This window comes from Larus michahellis, chromosome 1 (assembly GCF_964199755.1).
Source record: "Larus michahellis chromosome 1, bLarMic1.1, whole genome shotgun sequence".
NCBI lineage: Eukaryota > Metazoa > Chordata > Aves > Charadriiformes > Laridae > Larus > Larus michahellis.
Genome location: NC_133896.1, coordinates 158,134,077 through 158,155,924, shown reverse-complemented (window position 1 = coordinate 158,155,924; position 21,848 = coordinate 158,134,077). Strand labels below are relative to the sequence as shown.

Sequence of the window (21,848 nt, the reverse complement as noted above, 5' to 3'; positions counted from 1 at the left end):
GTTATCAATTTCCTCTCCCTCCCCACACAAAAGCATTCAGATAGCAGCACTTTTCATAATAAATGAACACACATGCACACATTTGCATGTCTCATATTGAAACTGTCAGAATTTCCTTAGCCAGTCTAGGTTTCACATTTATGAGGTGCCTTGATTTTTGCTTACTTGCTAAAAAGGAATAGCTCTGTAGCAGGCTGGGGGTTTTTAAGCCATGCCCAGTTAACTTTGCTTCTTCTGCTTTTATTGCCCGGATTTGTGGTTTTGCAGCTGTGCTGGTGACACATAATTTCAGTTCAGAATCAGATACTCACCAGATATTAAAGTACTGGAAATACCCAAAGAGGGAGGATGTTAAATTATTTGAAAAAAAAAAAAAAAATTTCTAACAAGAGACTCCAAAATAATACTGTGATTCAAGGCTATGTGAAAGACGGGGGGGGGGGGGCGGCGGCAAAGCAAATAGGTTTCTTCTGTGTACCTGGTATGAAAGTGTAAAAAGAACAGACATTCTCTTTGCGTGGGTACTGTTTGCAGTTTCCCATGTGCAATGTAAGTTACACCCTTTTGAAGCGGCAGGCACCATTTCAGAAAGAGAAAAGGAGAATTTTGTATCAAAGAGTTTAGACCATAAAGATCTGAAGCAGTAAAGGGATCCTCAGTGTATGTACTCTCACCTTATGCATTGGTTTACTTACTGTCCACATAATAAAGAAATACCTAAAAGCTTAAGTATGATTATTGATTTACGGCAGTGCTTCTGCTACCAAATCATAGCAGTTAAAGCACTTTAAAAAATTATTTCTGTATTTTACAAAGATTCTGCTGTACTTGAGTTATTTTTATGTAGTACTGAAATGTAGCTCTTTCTGGTGTTCAAAACAGGTATCAATAGTTTCTAACAGTGATGTAGAGAAATTAGGACAGAAAACACTTTCAATAATAGGATGAAAATGCAACAGGGATTTTAGGTTTTGTTAATAAATAACATGCACTACAAAAAGAGAACACTGCTCCCTTCACAGATGTTTTCCACAGTTGCTTGAAACCGATACCCACATCCCTGCATTTTTGAGTCTGTGCCTTTCCAGCTCGCAGTGGTCAGTCAGACGGGGGACTCTCCTGAAAGCGTCACCAGCCAGCTTTCATTGATGGCAATGTATTACTTTTGTACGTTAACCCTAGCCTAGCTAAATGGGACGACAAATCCATCTGGCCCAATACTCATTTGGATGTGGTACCACAGCTAACGGCTCTGACTCAGCCAGGGATGTGCATTATCCCGCTGCTACGAACCTTCTATTCACCATTTAAAGGATCACCTCTGTTCCGTAGTAGTCTGTCCATACTGATCGGATGCAATAAGATGGAAGAGCACTGTGTGTTTTTTCAGATTTTTGGGAGAATTTAGGAAAATGTTGACATGGACAGGTTCCAGGTATGCAGAAGGGCTCCTGAGGTAAGCCCTTAAAGGCTCGGGGTTGTCCTCAGCAGTCTGAGCTTCCCCTGACCTCAGGAGAACATGTTCCCTAGGCACGGTGCAGTGCGTTTGGTTATTACTGCCGGCATCTCCTTGTATGAATGCGCTCCAACCTACAGCATACAATTTAAGTCGCCTGTTGTTAAAGTCAAATGGCTCATGATAGTCTGTAATGCAATACAGATAATAACAGAGCATATGTGAAAATATTTGGGAAAACATTAAGAGCCTGTAATTTGCTCTCTAGCCCTCAGATGCTTAGGCCTGTTGCAAGACAATTCCGCCGATCATCTCCACCGTAGTAAGTATGGGCATGAAGAATGTTAAAAGTTGCTTGATAGGAAGGAATATGAAATACTTCACTGCCTGGATAGCACACGTGTGCAGGCTGGACACGTCGTCTGGGGTTAGTTTGTTTTTCATTTTAGAGCATCTGAGGACACCATTTAATTACAGCGAAGTTGTTCATTAGCCTTCCTGACAGTGTGGCGACATGATCACCGTGGTTGGTCTCCAGATGTTTTGGAATTCAGAAAGTTGGGCTAGCTTATGGAGGCAGACAATGCATTGAAGTTTCCTACCAATTTCCATGCTACAGTAAAACCCCCTCAAGAATGGGAATGTCAGCTTGTATGACAGCCAAAAACCTGAGCCAATAAAGACTGTACTGGCGTCAGGGTAACTCAACCTTTCTAGTCTCTCACAGCATGAAAGCTGCCCAATTTTGTAGGAGAAAATTAGAGCCTGTTCATTTGTTTCCTTGCCAGCCTTCCCTAGGTATTTATATACATTGTCCTGCCTGTGGGCCCCAGTTGGTCTCCAGGCTAAGAGTATTTTGTAAGTTCACATGAGGTGAAATGTTTGTCACAGAACAGGGTTGATTTTTGCTGAGCTGATCTTCTTTTGGAGACACATTGAGCAAGTGGCTGAAGGTGTATGTCATACCAGCTACTAACTGCTGTCCCCAACGTGTCACTGTGGCCTTAGTGTTCACCACCTCAACCTTTCTCTCTTTTTCCTCCTCTGGCAGTGTCTCTGTCTTCTGGGATGGTGAGCCTCCACGACCAGATCAGTGCTTTCTGGAGACACTACAGGGGACCTCGATGGGACTGTTCGTAATGATAAAGGAGGTACCAGCTGCTGAAAGAAGCACGCTGCTTTTTAAACACAGACAAATACGTAAAATAGGGTCATGTACCTCAGTTATCTAGGGAATCCTAGACAAGGCCTTACAAACAAACGAGAAGGGCAATAAGGGAGGCTTATTCCTCATCCTCAAAACGTGCTGGCACTCCAGTGCCATTTGTTGCACCTCTTTGCAAGGCATGAGGTCACTGCAAAAGCTATGAACAGGTCGATGTTTGTGAAGCACGGCAATTTCTGGTTTTGTTTCGGCTTATTGCCTTCCTTTATGACTTCTTTCTTCTAAATGAGCAAATGAGCGTGCATGCTCATTAAACAGAAACATTTGCACTCATCATCTTCCAGACAGCCCTAACTACAGCTCACTCTCAAGGCGCTCTCTTTCAGGCTACAAAGCCTGAAAGAGCTATTCATCACGTTGCCACTGCTCTGTCTACGTATTTGTATTTACACAGACTAGGTTCTTCCTCTTCACCCCACAGATTAGTCCACAACCTAGATGACCTAATCAAGGGAAATTGCCCTGCACTTCAAATCAAGAGTTGTTCTGCTTCTTTTTTTCTGTAGGGTTGCTGTTCCACCCCTTTCTCCCTCTCCTTTTCCCACCCCTTTCTTTGTGCTGACACTGACTTGTGCCTGACCCTTCCCCAAGGCAATTGAGCTTGATGACCTGATGAAAAACTAGCTCGACAGTGACAGTGAGTAGTTTTCTGTTGGTTTTGTGATCAGCACAGAGGAGGCTGATGAGGCAGCCTGTGGTTGGGGCCAACCAAGCTTCGGTTCCCTGGGTCTTCAGCTGGGCAGAGTTGGTTGCTCATGCCAGGCAGGGTGCATTGGCCTTTTGCTTCCCCTTGGCAGGTGTCCCTGCTCTACCCCCTCTCCAAACCTCACAGCTCTTACAAGACCTCAGTTGTAGGACAGTTTTCTTTCACCAGGACTGAACAAGCATATCGCTGTGTAACTTCTGCCTGGTAGGTGCCTGAATCACAGCGCACTGAAAATGAGATGGGTAAATCACCCAGCTTGAGACATCCTTGACATGGAAAAGCCTGATCTGGATGATTAGAATTTGCCTGTGTTACAGACAACTGGAAAGAATGTATTAGATAGAAACCATGAGGCAGCCTGTGCTGTAGATCCAGCCACTGAGGTGTAGTAAACTCTTCCCTGATGCACAGCTGCTAGAGATGCAGATGAAAATAGGGGCTCAGGAGGAACCCGCCCACTCAGGCCTCTGTAGGAAGTTAGTTTACCCTTCATTGTTCAACTGTGAGTTAAGGTCTGAAATCAGCTTTCTTCAGGAATTTGAGTTCATGAACAGCCGGCACCGTGTGGAGGGAGCAGGTTTGCTGTATCCACTCCATCAGCCAGCTTGATTCTCTCCCTGCTAGTGCTTCTCGTTCACCAAAATCATGAGTCCTCCAGTATTTTGTACCTATCTAGAGAGATTGATATATTTTACCATATGTAAGTCTTTCTGCTATATGAAAGAAAAAACTTTTATCCTGAATTTCGGGGAGCTTAGTGTGGATGTACTCACCAAATGACATGGAAATACAGGACTGGGGGCTCGATCAGAAAGTAATCAATTGTGATTCAAAGTGACCACAATGCGAGAAGTTCTGGCAAGTGCACAAAATGTGACTTTTGCATAGATTTATTTTTTCTAACTGCGGCATTTTAAGGTCTAACCAGACTCCATCAACACGTGAGAACCCAAGGCTATTCTACTATTCTATCATGTTCTTAGAGTTTAATAGGGTACTGTGTGTGGATGTGCACAGAGGTCTATGTGCCTACAAGAAGTTACAGAATTATGGTCTATAAAAAGATATATTAGGCTTTCACTTTTTCCAGAATTGTGAAAGGGATTAAGTTAGCTGGTAGCAAGACAGAATTTTCTTTAGTTCTTATAAATCCATCAGGATTCTTGTTCATCATAAAGAGATCCATGTATGCATGAGAAGTCCTATGGACTGCAGCAGCCCACGAATGGGAATCTGAGTGCAGGTTTGGCAGAACTAGATGGCACAAGCCTAGTGATCAATAATGACACGGGAGCCAAAACGAATGCAACTTGTGACCTTTAAATGTGAAGTTATTTTCACAGTGCAGGTTTGTGACATTTGGAAGAATTTTGTTTTTATTTGCAAGCTCAATCCTGTCATCATGTGAATCATTTAAAAAAGGCGACATATACAGAAGAACAGACCTGTGTTTTCAGTTGAGCCCATCTCGTCTCTATTGACATTCATGTATATCAAGTATCTTCTTCATTTTATACCTTAATTTTAAGTCGTTTCGCCAGGCTGTGAGCCATAGCTATTCCCTGTGAAGAAATTCATGTGGTGCCAAGCTTGTCAGCATTGTTCCTGGTCAGGAAGAAAAGGCCATTGAAGAGTGTCACAGACAACTTTGCCTAGGGGCAAAATCACATCCAGTCAGGAATTGCACTTTGTCCTGCCACTAGCCCTGTTTCTACACTTTTATTTCACCTCTCGGCTGAACGAGCCATTGTGATCCCCTTTTTCCCTTCTTTGAACACCTCCCCACCCATACTGGCAGTATGCAGAGAGAAGTGGGACTTCTCCTCCGGGCGCTTGTTAAAGGTCAAAAGAATTTGATTGAATTTGGCAGCAAAGAACAGCTGTCTTCTTTTTATCCCTTTACAGAAAGATAACATTGTGACCTTCAAAGCGTAAACTGATCACTGTGAAATGAAATCTATCACAATGATTTTTCCTAAAAGCATGGAACTCCTTCGTGGACTCTTGCTTCACCCACCTAGGCCCGGCCCTTGGGCGACAGATGCACCAACTATCGGTTGTCAACAGAGCTTATTTGGAAAGGAAATGATAATGTAATGAGGAGTGTAAAGACAGTCATGATTTAGTTATATGTGTGAAGATGAAACTTAGAGATTAGGGGTGGAGAAAGGATGATCAAAGTGGGATATGCAAATATAATTGGTACCAGCATGTTTTTGGACAGTAACACTGGAAATTTTTGCTGAAGTTTGTAGTCTTCAAATTAGAAACTCACTGTATAAAATCTTCAAGTCATCTTCTACTCCTAGTTTAGAACTAGGAAAAAAGGATGCTTTGATGGCTTTGTTAGTACAGTTATGTCTGTAACAGAAAATCCTTCCCTCCTGGAACATGAAAAAGGACTTCCTAGCTGCTTTCTAACTTGTATAAAGAGACAAAAAAACACACGGTATTTCAGATTTGTGATAATAGCTAGTTAGCTGGACTTAAACTGTATTATATATGCAGTAAAGCCTACAAAACAACTCTGAGGTTTATTAAAATAGTTTCAAACACAGCATAAGTGTAACATCACTATATTTGAAACATTGCAATACTGTAATATCTTGTAGAGAATTTACATAAAGATGCTGCATTCATAATTTCCTATTTTTCTGTGTCTTTAACCATATGTTTATGATCAAAATAAAGTGCACCACTCTCCAGTCCTTTACACCACAGTGTTTCTGGGAATTCATTTCTGTGTCATTCTTTAGAGCACATTTTCAATTTCAGTATTTAGAAACTTGCTGTCGATGCATCTTATGCAACAATTCTCTTTTGCTTTTGCCCTTTCTTTTTTAATAGCCAATTTTTTCATCATTACCTTGGGTACTTCACTGGAAGTCTTATTGAGATCAATGGAACTATTCATAGCCAAGGTATAAATAAGCACGATGGGATATGACCTTCAGCCACCACCAAAAAAAAATGTTCTCCCATCTAGTTATATAGACAAAATCCTTTTCTAAATTCAAGAGCAAAAATACTTTAAAATCACTTGACAAACACTGTCTCCTGTTCACAGCTGAAACTGAAACTTTAGTCTCCTGCTGTAATACGATTATCCTCTATGTAGTTTTGTTATGGGAAAATTTGATGCAAATGATGTTTGCTAAAGCAGTATGGTTTGTGGCACTTCGTTTCTGAGTTGCTATGAATTGCATGCTACTGTTTTGACATCTTTCCAGGCTGTAGATGCTGTTGTGTTTCTTGAGAGTCTGGGAAGCTACCTAGAAATGAAACCTGTTGCTGGCAATTCCCTTTATGAAAGCAAGTTGCTGAAGTAATTGCTTTGGTACCTCCTGTTCTGGCTTCAGGACTGGTAATATTATTTGAAAATTCGCTTTCTCGGTTTTTTTCCATTTTAAATGCCAAGTGGGAGGTAAGCATAATTGCAGATTGCCTTTCTTTGGCTATTTAGTTATCAGTAATAATCAGTATTGTCATGACATTTTGATCTTCAAAGCATTGCATAAATGGAGCGCTTCATTCTGTGATGATTTACACTTACGGCAACTTTACTGGCACGTTGCTTAAATTGCTTATGGCAGCAAATCAGTTCTGTATTTGGCCTGACACATCACTGATCAGTTCCAGCAGCTTTGCGTATCATGTATTCCAACCTTCCTTCACACCTGGGGCAAGAAACTCTGAAATCACAGAGAAAACTTAGAACCATAAAGGACGGAAGAAGGAAAATGCTCAAGGAAAAAGCTTCTCTCTGTTAAGAGATAATTTTTTTTCCATAGAATGTGAATTACGTGCATCCTTTTAACATACCGAGAAAACAGCTTCTGTGAAATAGAGGAAGTTGCAGATATTATTAATGCTTGATAATATTTAATCTAAATTTCTAATTTAAACAGAAGTGCTAGGTGAAACTCATTCCACATTTAATATGATATAATCTAATTGACTTCCAACACCTGCTTGTGTCAAAGGTGGCCTGTTTAAGGAGTAAAAATAAAAAAGAGCAAAGAGCACTCTTAGACCATGCTGGAGATGTTAACGTAAGATATTATTATTGGAGTGAGCTTGTTCATATTTAATGCAAATAAAGAAGCTTGTAATTCTCTAAAGCTCAGAGAAGATTACTATATAGCAAGATTTCTATTCTTAAATCAGAAAAAGAAGACAGGAGAAAATTAATTTACTACAGACAAATGAAACTGAATGGAAGAAGTAACTGAAATTAAAAGGTGAAACAAAAGGGGGTTCACTCAAAAGAGAAGAGAGAGGATACAAAGTGTAAAACTAAAGCTTCATTACAGAATACATACATGGAAAAGGAGAATGGAAGAAGGTAAAATAAAAATAAGTAGGAATATCCACCCTGGCTGGAAGACATCGGTGACCGTGGAGAAAGATTTCCATTCTCAGTGAAGTGACAAGTAGGGATCTGACATCATAGCCTGTTGCTGAAGTATTTTCTTAGCTCTTAGGAATACCACTAACAGTTAAAAGCATGCCTAAATGAAGCCTATGCTAAATTTTTTCATTGAAGAAGGATAAGCTTGAATTTAAATTCTATGATGAGTTTTGGATTATACATTATATTATACATTATACATATTATACATTAGCTAAATTCTGGGCACATGGAAAATGGATAGTAACAAAAGGAAATCAATAGAGTCCAAATGGAGAAATCACAGCGAACACTTGTTAGCTGTGTTCTTCCATCCATTTCAGTGAGCTTTAGGTCAAAGCCTGTGTTTTGATGGATAAGGCACGCAAGTTCGCAATGTACTTATATTCATTATAAGTACATTTTGTGATCATGAAAGAGAAAAGATTTATAACAAGCCTTTGTATGAAGGCACAAGAACTGTAACAACTTGAAACTCAAGGACTTTTTAAAATGGAAGAGTGTAGGCAATCCGGGGAATGGAAGTGGTTTTTGTTCTCCAGATAAAACATTTACCTTGTTGCCTCTCGATTATCAGCTGGAAGGATCATAAAACTTATGATGACGTGATCCAGCTAGTTCAAAGGAAAGAAGAAATTAAGTAGTGTGGATTTTAGGAAGTAGTATAATTTATACTGGATTTAAGCAAAGAAATGTAGAGATAGTATTTAGAGAATATAGGATGGAAAAGGTTCTGCAAAAACTGCATAACTTGATCAAAACTTAGATGAGGGTAGATGTTTGGCCTTAAACTATCTGAGAGTAACGGTAACTTATAATTCTGGTCTTTGTGGCTTCCTCCCATCTGGTCTTCTATTTCTGAGGGATTTTTTTTTATTAGGTCTCCCTGGCAAGGCAGGTGGCTGCTTGTGCCCCACTTGTTTCATGCTGGAAATAAAATCGAACCACAAGAGGCTACAGAAATAAGTGGTTCATATTTTCACCTTGCTAAAATAAACATTAACTCTGAGCCTTCAAATGTTTTCAGGAGATCTGACCCAGAATTTATCAGGCACTTGAAATAAACTGTTAACTATTAACCAGTAAATGGAGACTGGTTTGGTCACATTCTAAGCTCAGTCATTTCTGAGGAATGAGATGATTCATGACCTTGACAAACTGGGTTTCTGATTGCAGCAAAAAAAATAAATTAGCCTTTCTCAGAGAGGAGTAGATTAGCATCTACTGTTTGTGCATATTAATTACATTAATATAATATGATAACTAATGTAGCAGTAAAACCAGCGTGTACTCCAGGGCTAAACAGTCCATACTCCAGCTTTGACATCGTTTATCTGAATTAACAGATTTGCATTCTAGCCAACTTTACAGTCCATTTTGCTACAGAAAACAAAGCCACAAAACCTGGCCATGGGTGGTCTCTGAGGACCTCACCCCACCATGGGAAGCATCCTGTGAGAAGCAACTTGTCGTGAAACTGGTGGGAGTGGAAGCTGTTGTTTCCACAGCACAAAGGATATGACCTACCTGTACCATAGGTGCAAAGCAGGTACCCTGCCAGTAGCTTCATGAATCAATCTGCCTAAGCTCGTCACCTCTGTTCTCTATGACTGCATCTGAACAGAGCCGTGGATGCATGGTGTACCTTGTCCTGAAAGCAGCCGTGGATGCATGGTGTACCTTGTCCTGAAAGCAGCCTGTTGCTTGCTTTCAACCTGAGCCATGTTTCTTCCTCATAGTTCCCAGAGCAAACAGTTTAGACATAAGCTATACAGTCGATGAAAAGAGGTGTTTTTGAAGCCCTCCTGTAGGAGACCCTGTCAGCTGATGTAGGTGTCCCCAAGGTGAATTATTCCTCATTTATCAACAATGAGGTTCATCTACTATTGTGTTACCCCTTCAGTGAAATTCAGTTAAGATTCTCTGAATTTCTGCTTTGTCTTTTCCAGACATGGGTAAACAAGAGAACCTGAAGTGGGAGGGATAACTTGCCAGAAGAAAAGGTGAGCAAGTAGAGAGGGTGGATGTCTGCATTCCCTCTGTCGTCAGTGGAGACAAACGGGAACCTCACCACAGCAATTGACTCCACCTCGCAAACAGAGTGGGGTGAAACAACCTGCTTAGACAAGGCATGGTAAGATGGACAGAGTTAGAGAAATGAATCCTGCACCTTGTACCATTTGTGAGAGTCACCTCATTCATCATTCTTCTTTAATGGACCATTCATCTTTCTTCTTTTATTTTACATATCAAACCATGTCATGTCTAATACAGAAACTTGAGACAACCCGCTATTAGGTTTTTGTCATGAAGAGATGTAGTATTCATTTCTAGTGTGTTTTCCACTCACTAGCTATATTTTTGATCCATAAAAATACTTCGGCTGTCACAGTCCAATGCCTAATCAAGCAGTGTCACCTTGGAAGATCACATCTCCCTCTTCAATTACAGTTCTTTAAACATGTTCCTAAGCAGGGAAAGAAAAGTTGGCACAGTTTACCCAGACTTTCAAAAGGCTTTAACAAGACTGGCTATATGAGGTTATGAAAAATACTGAATAGTTGTGGGCCAAGTCTGGCGAATATAGTAGGGTGTTTCTTAATTTCTGCTGTGCATTTTTTTCCTTTGAGACTCCATGTTTCCTTTTGTAACTTCCAGAAGCTGGCTTTTGTCTCAAAATGCACAATAAGATATTAGTTTGGAACGAATTAAAAATTTGCACATGATACCATAGTTCTGTGGCTGAATGCTCCATGTCATGTCCTTGACATCTTTCCAGTAAGTAGAATGAAGAAAAAATTCCTTTCCATTTGACCCAAATTATGCCAGAGAGAGGAAAGCTGAGTCAATGTATCTTTAGCCTTCACTATTGCTAACACAGCAGAAGCCTGTGGGTGGGAATTATGATAGTCTGAACTACTTGGAGCTGTAGTCGTGAATTTGGCTGCAACGTAGGCATACCCGTATAGGCGTTTCTATTTTGTCTCGGAAAGTGAGGATTTTAATGTGTTGCATCAACTTCCTCTCTCTGACTAAGAACATTTTACATCAGCAGATGGAAGCAGGAACTCTCCACTCACACCTGCCGTCCCTCTTAGATGCTTTACAATTCACGGGATTTTGTCCGAAACCATGGGAGTCTGGTGATTGTGGTATTTGCTTCCTTTGTGATGATGTGAAATGACATCCTCAGAACCGTGAAAGGGTTCGGAAGAAATTTCGGTTTCTGCAGTTCCAAGGGATTTGTAGTGATTATCCCGAGAAGATATCCTTTGGAAGATAGATGTCCTTTTGGGAGATATCCTGGAACAACGTAAGTTGATGTCTGATATCATGCTACAGTACATGGCGGGTTTTGTGAATTTGTGTTGTCATGTCTTTAAAGACAAACTTTAGTTCAAGCAAAATAGGTCATTCAGGATACGGCTGTATTATGGGGCATGGGAGCATCTCTCTGTTGCCAGGGCTGGATGCTTAAAAACTTGCATCCCAATTTCATGCTGGAAACACCATATGTGTCCTTCTGCTGTCCTTTTTTTTCCCATGTAAAAGAAAATGTAATGTTCAGACAGGAGGGAGCAGATGCGATCTCAGGCAGGTGCAAACTTGGGCAGGTGCCTTTATCTGGACAAATAGGAAAATCGAGACTGCAGACCTATATACAGCATATGTGCCCCAACAGTATTGGCACAGCCAAAAACTGGAGGAATTAGTTCCAAAACAAGCTCTTGCAAAGAAAAAGAGAAAAAGAAAAAAAAAAAAAAGTTATTACTGTTTCTCTTCGACATGATTTTTCAAAAACCTCCTCTGTTAAACCTGCAGTATGCGTTATTCATCTTGACATTACAAAGTAGGATGAAACATGCTGGATGTCATGTGGATGCTCGGGATACGCGTGGTCCCAGGCAAGTTCGAAAAACAGAAGGTAAGGTAATTTGTGTAGGGCACAAAGCCCGGGGGAGAAGGAAGGTCCGGGGGGTGCCGGGGTTTGGCTCCGGCGCTTTGCCGGGCACCGGTGCCGGCAGGTGGCAGCAGCGGTCCCCGGCCGGGAGCGGGCATGGGAGCGGGAGCGGGAGCGGTGGGGGGTCTCGTACCGGGAGTCGTTAGCGAACACCCAGCGCTCGGTCCTCCTCCGCCGGCCTCGCCGGGGTCTCAGCTGTGGTGGCACATTAGATATTTTGGAGTTCTGCTCTTTCCAACCTTCCAAATCCCAACGGTTCCCAGCGGTATGACGGGAGACAGCCAGGCTGCCCGTGCTTCTGCGATGTTCCTCCTCGCAGAATCGTTTTTCGGCACGATATCGCGTCCCAAATATAAACTGGCTTCTGGGCGATTCAGGCTACACCTGTAATCTTGTTGAGGGTCCTCACCTCCTGGTTTGAGCGACACAGGATTAATTTATTTTTCAGTAATTTTACTTTTCAGTAAGATCTGTTATAATGCTAGGGAAAGCTGCGTTTTTAGAAGACTCTAGTGTCTGAGTTTGTGAAAATATTTACTTTAAAGCTAGCTGTGGTAAGCGTATTTCAAGGGCTCAGTGTTTTCAAGTTAGCCGGGTTCAGGGATGAGGAGGAGCAAGATGTGGACACTTGACCCAGGCAGGTCAACAGGGTTATTTCATACCATGGACATCACATACAACATAAATTAGAAGGTTTTCTGAGGAGTTCTCTTCTATGATGGTGTCGGTACAGAGAACTTCTTGCCCCGGTGCTTGGCCCCTGAGCCCTTCTCTTCCACCTGAAGCTGCTGCGCTCGCAGTGTCCGACATTTGCTGTTCCCTGCTGGGAGTGCACAGCTTCCTGCTGATATCACGGGATAAGTATAATCCTCACAAATTTTATATTGGTATTGGGATCAATATTGGTTCTTTAGTATTATTGAAGTTAATTATTTAGTCTTATTCTGTTTCTTTGGGTTTTTTTCCTGATTCCCCTTCCCGGGTGGGGAGGGGTCATTGGGTGATAGAGTAATTGTCTGAACAACAATTAATTGTTGTGGGTTCTTCAAACCATAATAACCCCGTTTGTCTCACTGGCCCGGAAGAGACCCTGGAAAGATGAAGAGCTTTTACCTCTGCCTGCAAGCCCGTATGCTGGGATCATTGGACTAATAGGAAAGCGAATGAGGGGAATGTCCACGTTCAGGTCTCTCTTCTGAAAACCAGGTGACTGCTAGCTCATCATTCAGCTAAGGGAAATGTGTGTGCCATGACCCAAGGAGAAAGATGGCCAGCATGATAGGTATAGGGGTCAAAGCATACACTTCCCATGGAAAGTAAGTGGCAGGGGAAATCATAACTAATGGAAAACCTACCGCTAGTGTTTTAAGTTGCAACCCTATGACATTTAAGTAGTCCGTTGCAATGCTAAAGGTAGCAGTACCTTTGGCAGAGCTACCATCAGCTGCATGGAGGGTGTCAGCCCCTCACGGACATGCTGGGTCTTCAGAGGAGGGCTCCCTCTGTGTGGCTTTGCAGAAGTGCCAGACCCATCTTGTGGGGAAGAATACTGGGGACAAATTCTGGTAAACACTGACGCGTGGTTATTGCTGTTCCCCAGCGTCTTATAAATAAATTACTTCCAAAGAGTCAGGGGAAGCCCCTTGGCTCTGAGGACCCAGCAGATTGGCTGTCTCAAAGTATTTCCTCACTACTCTGGTCTCTAACCGCTTGACCTGAAAGCCCAAATACATAACAGTCATGTAGCTGCAATAAGAAAGCTTCTCTTCAGTGACGGATTAACAATCTTACCCTCTGAAGAAGCTGGCAAATGAAGGAACTGATGACCGGCCTCAGCAGTTGCCTTTTCAACAGCCTTGCTCCTGGAGAGGGAGACCTAGAGCTGCCCAGAGCCTGTGGCCAGGGCTCCCACCACTGCAGCTGCTCAGAGGGTCTCACGCCAGGGGAGCGGTGGCCATGGCTTGTGGTGGCCTTGGTGCAGTCCAGTGCTGGTCTCAGCAATGCAAGGATGCAGACCAGGGGGGTACAGGCTGCATGTTTTTCCTTGAACACATCCCCGCTGTGCCAGTGGAGTACTACGGCACTTTTAATCCCCCTCCCTCTAATTCAGAGAACAACAGCATCATGAAGCTGCAGCAACGCCATGGCAAGTAAGCCCAACATTTATCCTGTTTGGATACAGCTCTGCTACCACCGCTCTGAATGTGAATGATCCTATCCACAAATTAAACGGAAAGCTTATCACAGCAAGAAATACTCGACAAAGACTAATGATTCAAACAGCAGAGATTACCCAGGTTGTTCACCCTCTGGAAAAACTCCGCTGATAAGAGCTGTGAAGGTACTGTGGTGGAGACGGAGAGTCTCTTCCCCTGAATAGTCACAGCGTGAGTCCAAAAATCATTTGTATTGCAGTCACACTGCGCTGAGATGCTGACACGCTTGGGATATTGCTGTTCATGTTCCCTGTCATGGGCCTTAGTCTGCCACTGCAGTAATCAAGAATAACCCTGAACTTAGGAAATAAATGGTTTAGGGGCCACTGCTGAACTGAAAGAGAGAAAAAAAGGTATACTGGTTTTTAGACCATTGATAAAATGGTCCTTTGATACATTATTTCCCTGAATAATCTGGTACCGTTAGTCAGAAACGTACCATTAAGTCAGCAATACAAATGAAGAGCCCAGTGGAAATGACGTCCCATGATCTCTGAACTGGAAGAGGCATTGGCAGGGGGGCAACACTCGTCTGATGGTAAGAGATTAGCCACAAACCCAAGCGCCATGCAGTGCATGCAAGCATCCAGAGCCTGTGGCCGTAGCCCCGTGTTTGTCATGACAGCCCAGAGGCTGCCGCTGCCTGGGGATTCCCTGGGCAGCCTGAGACCCCTCTTCACACCAGTTGGAAGTGAATGCCACGGGAAGAGTGCTGAGTGCAAGATCCCTTGGGTATCAGGCCAGATGGGAACAGCCACCTCCATGTTCACGGCACGGAAATGAGAAGGGTTTTCTCCTTCTTCAGTCACTTTTTTTCTGCTCTGCTTTTACAGTAAGTAAGTTCTCTGTCATGGGTTACTCTTCCCAAGGATACCTTATATAAAAAAGCAATAGAAATGTCATTATATTCAGAAGATGTTCTCATGTGTAGTCAGATGCTGTTAAGATCATGCTCGCTTTCCTGGAAAACTTGCTTGCTATTTGTTTCTGATGAGCATGGAGACTGACAGCATGCCTTAATGACACGAAAACAAATAACTTCCTTTAAAGTGCAGTTCCTTGCTTCTGCCCTCATAGATGTGCCGGCATAGCATTCCCTCTGCTCCCTCCTATGCAGCCACGTACCGTGCTGAAGCCTGCTTTGAACCATGTCAGGCATCCCACTGTGGCTGGATGGATAATTTTCAGGTTGTGTGTTACCAGCTGGCTGCGCTGAGAGGCTGCTGCTGAGGATATTTTATCCTCCTGTGCTTAAATGCATATGCAAAACTCCGCTGTTCCTCAGCAGCAGCAAGCGCGGTCTTGGTGCAGGGGCTCTGCGTGCGGGCTGCCAGTGGCCCCCATCCTGGGGCTGTCTGGAATTCCCTGGAGGACAGCGCAGAGGAAAATGGACATGGACCTCCGTCAGTCCCTCTTCTCCAGCCTGCCCTTTTTCCCCGGCACCGGTAAACCACCGAAGGGCAGCACGGCTGGGGCAGGGCACGGTTCTGCTGGCTCTGCATGCCCAATACCGATAAAAAGCCCCTTTGTGTGGAGGAAATTCTCGTCTGGGCATCTCCAGGCATGCCGCTGCCCTCTGCCAGTGCCTGAGCTGTGCAAAGTGCTCAGAGGGGAACAGAAAATCCAGTCGGAGCAGCATGTGTCCTGAAGCCTGCAGAGCTGGGTCCTGGTGGACGGGCACTGCCTCGGCTGCAGGAATCACAGGGGCCTTCACCTTGTGGGACTTACCCCAGGGTGTTTCCATGCCTTTGGGGGAGAGGAATTCTCCCCTCCTTACAGTATGCAGTCAGTGGGAGTGAGTGGGCGTACTGGATTAGGCTGCTGGGAGGGAAAGTCATCGAGTCAGCTTCTAAGTACTCTGTTAGCTGTCAAACTGTTTTTCAACCTCTACGTCCCCCATTTCCCAAATTGTGATTTATAGTTATACACAATGTCAGTATATCTATAGTAACAAAATGTCTATACTTTGTGTTTCCTCACCTACCTCAGAAATTACCTCCCGACTGGATTAAGTACTCTGGCAGCATGAAAAAATACAGTCATTCATATGATAAGAAGGTATATAAACAATTCTGAGTTAGCTGTCGTCTAAATATCCTACTGTCTTAACCCAAATCTGGGTACACACCTTGCAGAGCAAATGTAGAAGTAAAGAAAGGGCAAGGGGTGGAGGGAGCAAAAAAAGCCTGAGGGTATCCTTTGATGCAAACTGCAGTGTTGAGAGTTTTAGGTGGTTTAGGGGTTTATTCCCCATTATTAATTAAGTTTAATGATGATATGTGGATTCTTGCCTGTATTTCAGTGGTTGCTCATGGTGAGTAAAGAGTTCTGCATGGCTGCCACCGGGCTCTGTGGAGCAGCGTCTGCCAGCCCTGGGCACGGGAACAGCACTGCCAGTGTCTGACACCCTTTGCAGTCTTGTAAATGTTAATACAACCCAAAGAGTCTCAATGCGACAACAACTCTTGTACACCAATGGAAATTATTAGTCAAGTCTTCTAAAAGTTAAATAATTTTTATACGGGGCATTTTGAAGCCCGTAGAGTTACACCTACATGAGAACAAAATCAAGTCTGAAGTCTGTGTGAAATGCAATTTTGCATGAGCTTTTTGGGAAAGTAAAAAAAAATAAATCTACTTTTATGCATATTGAGAGGGGATAACTGAACTTTTTCGGCCTGGAGGCAAGCTGAGTCTTTTAGCAGTGGTATATCTATAAACGCAATAATATTCCATCGATTTAAATTTTGTTTACCAACTAAATGCACACAGTCCAGTCACAAAGGTACAGAACATTAGGAGTAACTGGTTTTACTCGGATACCTAAAAGTAGATCCTTAAATCAAATGGTCTTGGTAGGACCAATGAGATAGTTGGTGCCTTCAATTATTAGTTGCTGTGACTTTAATAAAGTGCGTCCCATCAGGCCCAGCCTGTAGCTGTCAGGTCAGTAAAAGACAATGGCTGATAATTAATTTCCAGGTTTGCCCTCTTCCTACACTAATACGATGTTCATTAAAGAGCAGAAATGATGAGCTTCAAAGTTATTTTCCTTTAAAACTGCAGAGAAAAAAATTCAGGGGGGAAAAAAAAAGAGAGTGTGTGTGTGTGTGTGTGTATTCTCTAACAAGGGAGTTCTGATCCAGGGTAGATACTGTCTTTTTATATAATTGTGAGTGGGGCTATAAAAGAAAAAATGACCCCGTGTAAAGCATGCACATTAATCAAACCCTGTGCAATCTGAGACACGGAAAGAGTAACAGAGAGCGGCAGCAGGGCAAAATGCATTGTAATTCATACTGATCAAAAGAAACTGTTCCATGTCTGTTCAGGAAAATCATACGTGCCAGTTTCTGAAGGCAAAATGAAGTAATGATACTGTAACAAATATATTTAATTTGTTTTTCATTTCTCCTATTGTCTCCAATCTTTCAAATGGCTTGTTAAATCCCCCAAAGCTACATATATAACGAATTTTTGATAGTTTGAGGTTACAGACTCGTTCATGCGTCTGAGCCAGGGTTCCAGAACGTCTCTATTAATTTTCATGGGAGCAGTCCTCTGCAGTCTTTCTTGCTCTGCTGAGCGCTCCTAATTTTGATTCATTCAGTTGGCATTTTGAGCTGGAGGCATTAAAAAGAAAAGGGTTGTTGCAAAGTCTTCATTAACTCATTGGGAATTTGCCGTCCTGGCCAGAACCTTAGGAGTGACTTTCTTCTTTGTCGTAACTCATATTCCTTCACTATTCCATCCCTCGGTTCATGCCTCCAATAAAGAGACTAATGAGGCCCTAATCTTCAACAATTTATTTGACAATCTAAGAGGCACTGGAAACAAGCAAATGACAATCGTATTCTATAAATTTTACTTTGCGTGCGTTTCATAGGCTTTAATGGGTGTGTTAGTGATGCTGAATGTGGTTCTGGGGCAGTTTACTTGGTTAGCCACCTCTTCCGCAGCTACAGACACCAATTCTTCTCCAGAAAGCCACTGTCTTTCCAGAGGCCAAAGAACAGAAGTGTGCGAAAAGAACAGATGAGACGAAGACCCTGCCTTTAACAGGACTCAAATGAGGTTAAGAAAGCATCAAACCAAGTTAGAACAATTGCTTTCATTCTTGTAAGCAAGGAAATGAAAGCAGCTACCACAAGCTGCGCCCCCCCAGACCTTCTCCACTCAATACCAGTAGCCACTTTGGAGGCAGAGGGCAGGTAAATGAAACTGCTTCCACAGGGTGTGGAAAGTTTACCGGTGACAGATCCTGTGGCTCCCGTCGTGTGACACCTTCATGGTAACACAAGACATAGAAGGCAGCAAAAACCCACCTTGGGTTGTTTCCACACCGCAGGAGTTCTCCCCCTCTCCCCACCCCTCCAAAAATGTGACAGTGTTGTCTGTGTTTCTCTGATCAAACACTCTCCTTTGCCAAATCATTTTAGGAGTGTGTTCTGGAAAACCCCAGGCATTTCTTCCATACTACCTCAGCTTTCCAAGGAATGAAGAACTGATTTTTTTTTCCTGGCTCACTTAATTGCATCCGGACGCTTCCTAGAAAGTGTAAAAAGAAGCGCCTGTGTCCCCAGCCAACCTCACAGGACCACCTGGTCAGCGCAACTGTTTGGTGAATGAGATCGCCTGCACGGTTCTGCCGAGCTCCTGTTACCATCAGCCCCTACAAAATAACGGGGTGGAGAACCTATGCAAAAGTCCAGAGGAAGTTTTAAGCCTGGAGTAAGATTTTTATCATGTTCTTACACAGTGTTACCTTCTGGGTTGCTTTCTTCTCCCTCTGTGGCAAGTGTTGCCGTACTTTGAGCCTATGTTTTGCGTGCTGGGGTTGGGCATCGGGGTTCTGTTTTGTATGCCACTGGCCAAATGTTCAAGCCAACATACTCACGATGGCACGCTCATGGCTTTTTTCCAGGTTCTTATATGTCAAGAGGTATAAAGCATGAGCAACTGCGACCAGCTGCCCTCCCATCCTACTCCACGGACACCAAAAAATGCAGAACCTGAAACTCGGCAAATGGGTGTATTCCAGGGATTTGGATGAAGAAACTGAATCCTTCTTCACTCTATGAGATACTTGAATAAAATAACGCTGCAGAAGGTTTTGCAGGACAGCTGGATGAAATGAAGTTTGAGAAAAATAAGTGCTAATCTCCAACTTGAAATAATTTTTCAGATCTGTAACATTTTGCTAATTAATTATACAGACATTTTATGATAATTGGCTAATTCTCCTTTTAACTCTGGCTAATGATAGTACACGAGAAACTTTTCCATGTACTGGTTACTCAAATGATTCAGATTTAACCTCATTTCAGATTGTTATTATTATCCTTTGCTTCCTTTCTTTTGCAGGTTTTGATTAATGATAGAACAGTTCCTACAACCCCACGGTTTTCAAGTTTCAAGTTTCTTTTACAGCCTCTTGTGTGAAAGTTCAGCCAGTAAATTACTTGCCTTGTTTTCTTTGTCCCTTCTTTTATTAATTTACTACAAAAAAGACACAAAATTAGTCCAAATTTATCCTCATAAAAGCTGAGAGTTTGCTCTTAAATCGTAAGCATCTCAGAATTTTGTCATTCTCAATGTGTTTGCTAATTACTATTCTTAGTAATGAGACTAAGATCACTGGTTGGTATTTCTTTGGAATGTCTTTAGCATGAGTTTAGTGTTAGCAATATTTCTGTTCTTCAGGATAATGCAAAAATAAAATATCTATAACTTAACTGGTATTCCTAGGGCTAGCGTTAGAGTCAGGGTTAGGGTTTCACCTCAGTGTGGTATAATAAATGTGAGATGATCACTTGTAGGTATTTATTAACAAGTCAGCTGTTCCACTCTTTATCATTCCTGGAGGAGAGCCATCCAGTCCCGATGGCCACTGTAAATGTCTATCGTCCCAAGTCCTTCTGTCATTTATTCATATGCCTTCATAGTTGTGTTCTACTTTTGCCACCTGTGAAGAGGGATGCCCAAATTCAATGAACGCTGAATTATTGCCCCCAATCCGTGGGAGCCTGAAAGTCACCCACAGCAGTCGGAGCTAGTACCTACCCTGTGTTCTCTATAAGTGTAATGGAAGGAAACAGAGGAATTATCTCTCTTAGTTGCCTAACTTTTCACAGGCATTCATTTTAGGATGACACATACTGTCTTTGATGGCACACTTCCCTGGTCATTGATTATAAAAGGAGCCTACAATGACAATCTGAGGCTAAATACTTTACCTTCAGACAACTAAACTAAAGCAAATGAGTTCCACCCTTACCTTTCAACCTTCACGGGGAATGCACGCGCCAAGAGGACGTGTATGCAAACAAACACAGTCTAGCCTTGTCACAACCAGTGGCATAAGCTAAAATCCAATTCTGTTTACAATCCAAAATGGAGATTGGTGTGTCCATATTTCCTCACGAGACATTTGTGTAGGAGGGACCTGACAAGGGCACTACAGTCACCAAAAGAATTTCTAGTCCATCCGCATCCCCTCAGAAGAGTACCAGTGTAATCAAGTGCGTGCTGTAAGTGTTCCAGTTCGGGGTTTATTGTAGCTAAAAAGCAGATGAAGTGGGTTTGCTCCCCTGACATATGGATTACTGTAGCCCAGCCAAAACAAGAAATTCTGTTCTCCCTGGCAAAGGGAAGGAGCAGGCAGCTGTTAAAATGCTTATAGCCTAAGTCAGAGACCTAAAAAGACCAACACTTCTTGGCACAATTCACAAATTCTGCTTGGAAGGAGAGTAAGAAGGGATCCAGTGAACATAGCTCAGCAAGGGGTAAAAATGCAGAATCCCAGCAAAGACGACCAAAAATATATCTTGCAGATATCTTTGAAATCCTAAATAATAATTTCCCTTTTTTCTTAAAAAGCAGCAAATCCTCTCATATCTTGACAAAGTAGGCAAAAAGTATTATCTCTATAGCAATAGTGCCTACAGGTTCTGGGCAAGACCAGAAGCCCTGGCTGTGCTGGACACTGGCTAGCACCTAGTATCTCACCTCAGATCCCCTTGCCCCAGGGAGTCAACTTCAATCCAGACCATGTGTAGATGCATTCTTGAAGCACTATCTGTAGCTAGTAAGCATGACTGAGAGATTCAAGCGATGTGCCAGCAAACAAGGCTATAGGAATTTTGAGTTGAGGGCATGCTGTTGACAACATATATATATCCAGCTGCCCAGGAAGGCGTGCTCCTGTCCCTGGACAACTGAGGTTCCCAACTTTGGGTCTGCAAGTTCTTAGCCTTGTGCTTAACTTTGAGCACATAACACCTTTCCACCCCACTCCGGAAATCAGTTTGCCCACTTGAGGTGATACGGGTGCAGGTCCTGCCCTGAGAAAGCACCTAAGGTGAAGTGGAAAGAGACAATGAAATGCATCCCCTCTTACTTCTGTGTTGACAGCAAATAAGATTCCTATCTCCCCATTTGTCCCTTTAGTTTAAAGGATATTTTTAGCAAACTGTACGCATGCGTTCACACCAGCACAGAATGACATGCCTGTGTTGTGTGTTAGAAAGAAAGCATTTTACAGAATTAGAAAGCCACCATCTGTAGATGTACATATTCAGTACTTGCAAACCATCTTGCGGTATTTTGCCGGAAGGTCCCAGCAGCCCGGGAAGCATCGGAGTGCAGGTTACAGCCCTGGAAAGGTTTCTCCTCACTGCATGCTCACCCAGCTACAATCAGGGACCCAGAAGCTCTTTAAATTTCTTTAATGCAAGTGGATTCCAACGCTGGTGTTTTAATTCACCTCTCGGGCACGCTTACTAGTCACAAGCTTTACCTGTTTCCTCTTCAAGGAAATGAGACCTCACAGTTCGGCTGCTGCAGGAGCAGAGACTCCTCACCTCTACACGGA

General features: G+C 42.8%; 1 long non-coding RNA gene across 1 annotated transcript; it reads left to right on the top strand.

Annotated features, from left to right (window-relative positions):
* Nucleotides 1–17,632: 17,632 nt before the first annotated feature.
* Nucleotides 17,633–19,446, top strand: LOC141737916 (uncharacterized). The gene is made up of 2 exons (XR_012585272.1): nucleotides 17,633–18,706; nucleotides 18,900–19,446. It is a non-coding gene; the product is annotated as an uncharacterized LOC141737916 (long non-coding RNA).
* The last annotated feature ends 2,402 nt before the right edge of the window (nucleotides 19,447–21,848 follow it).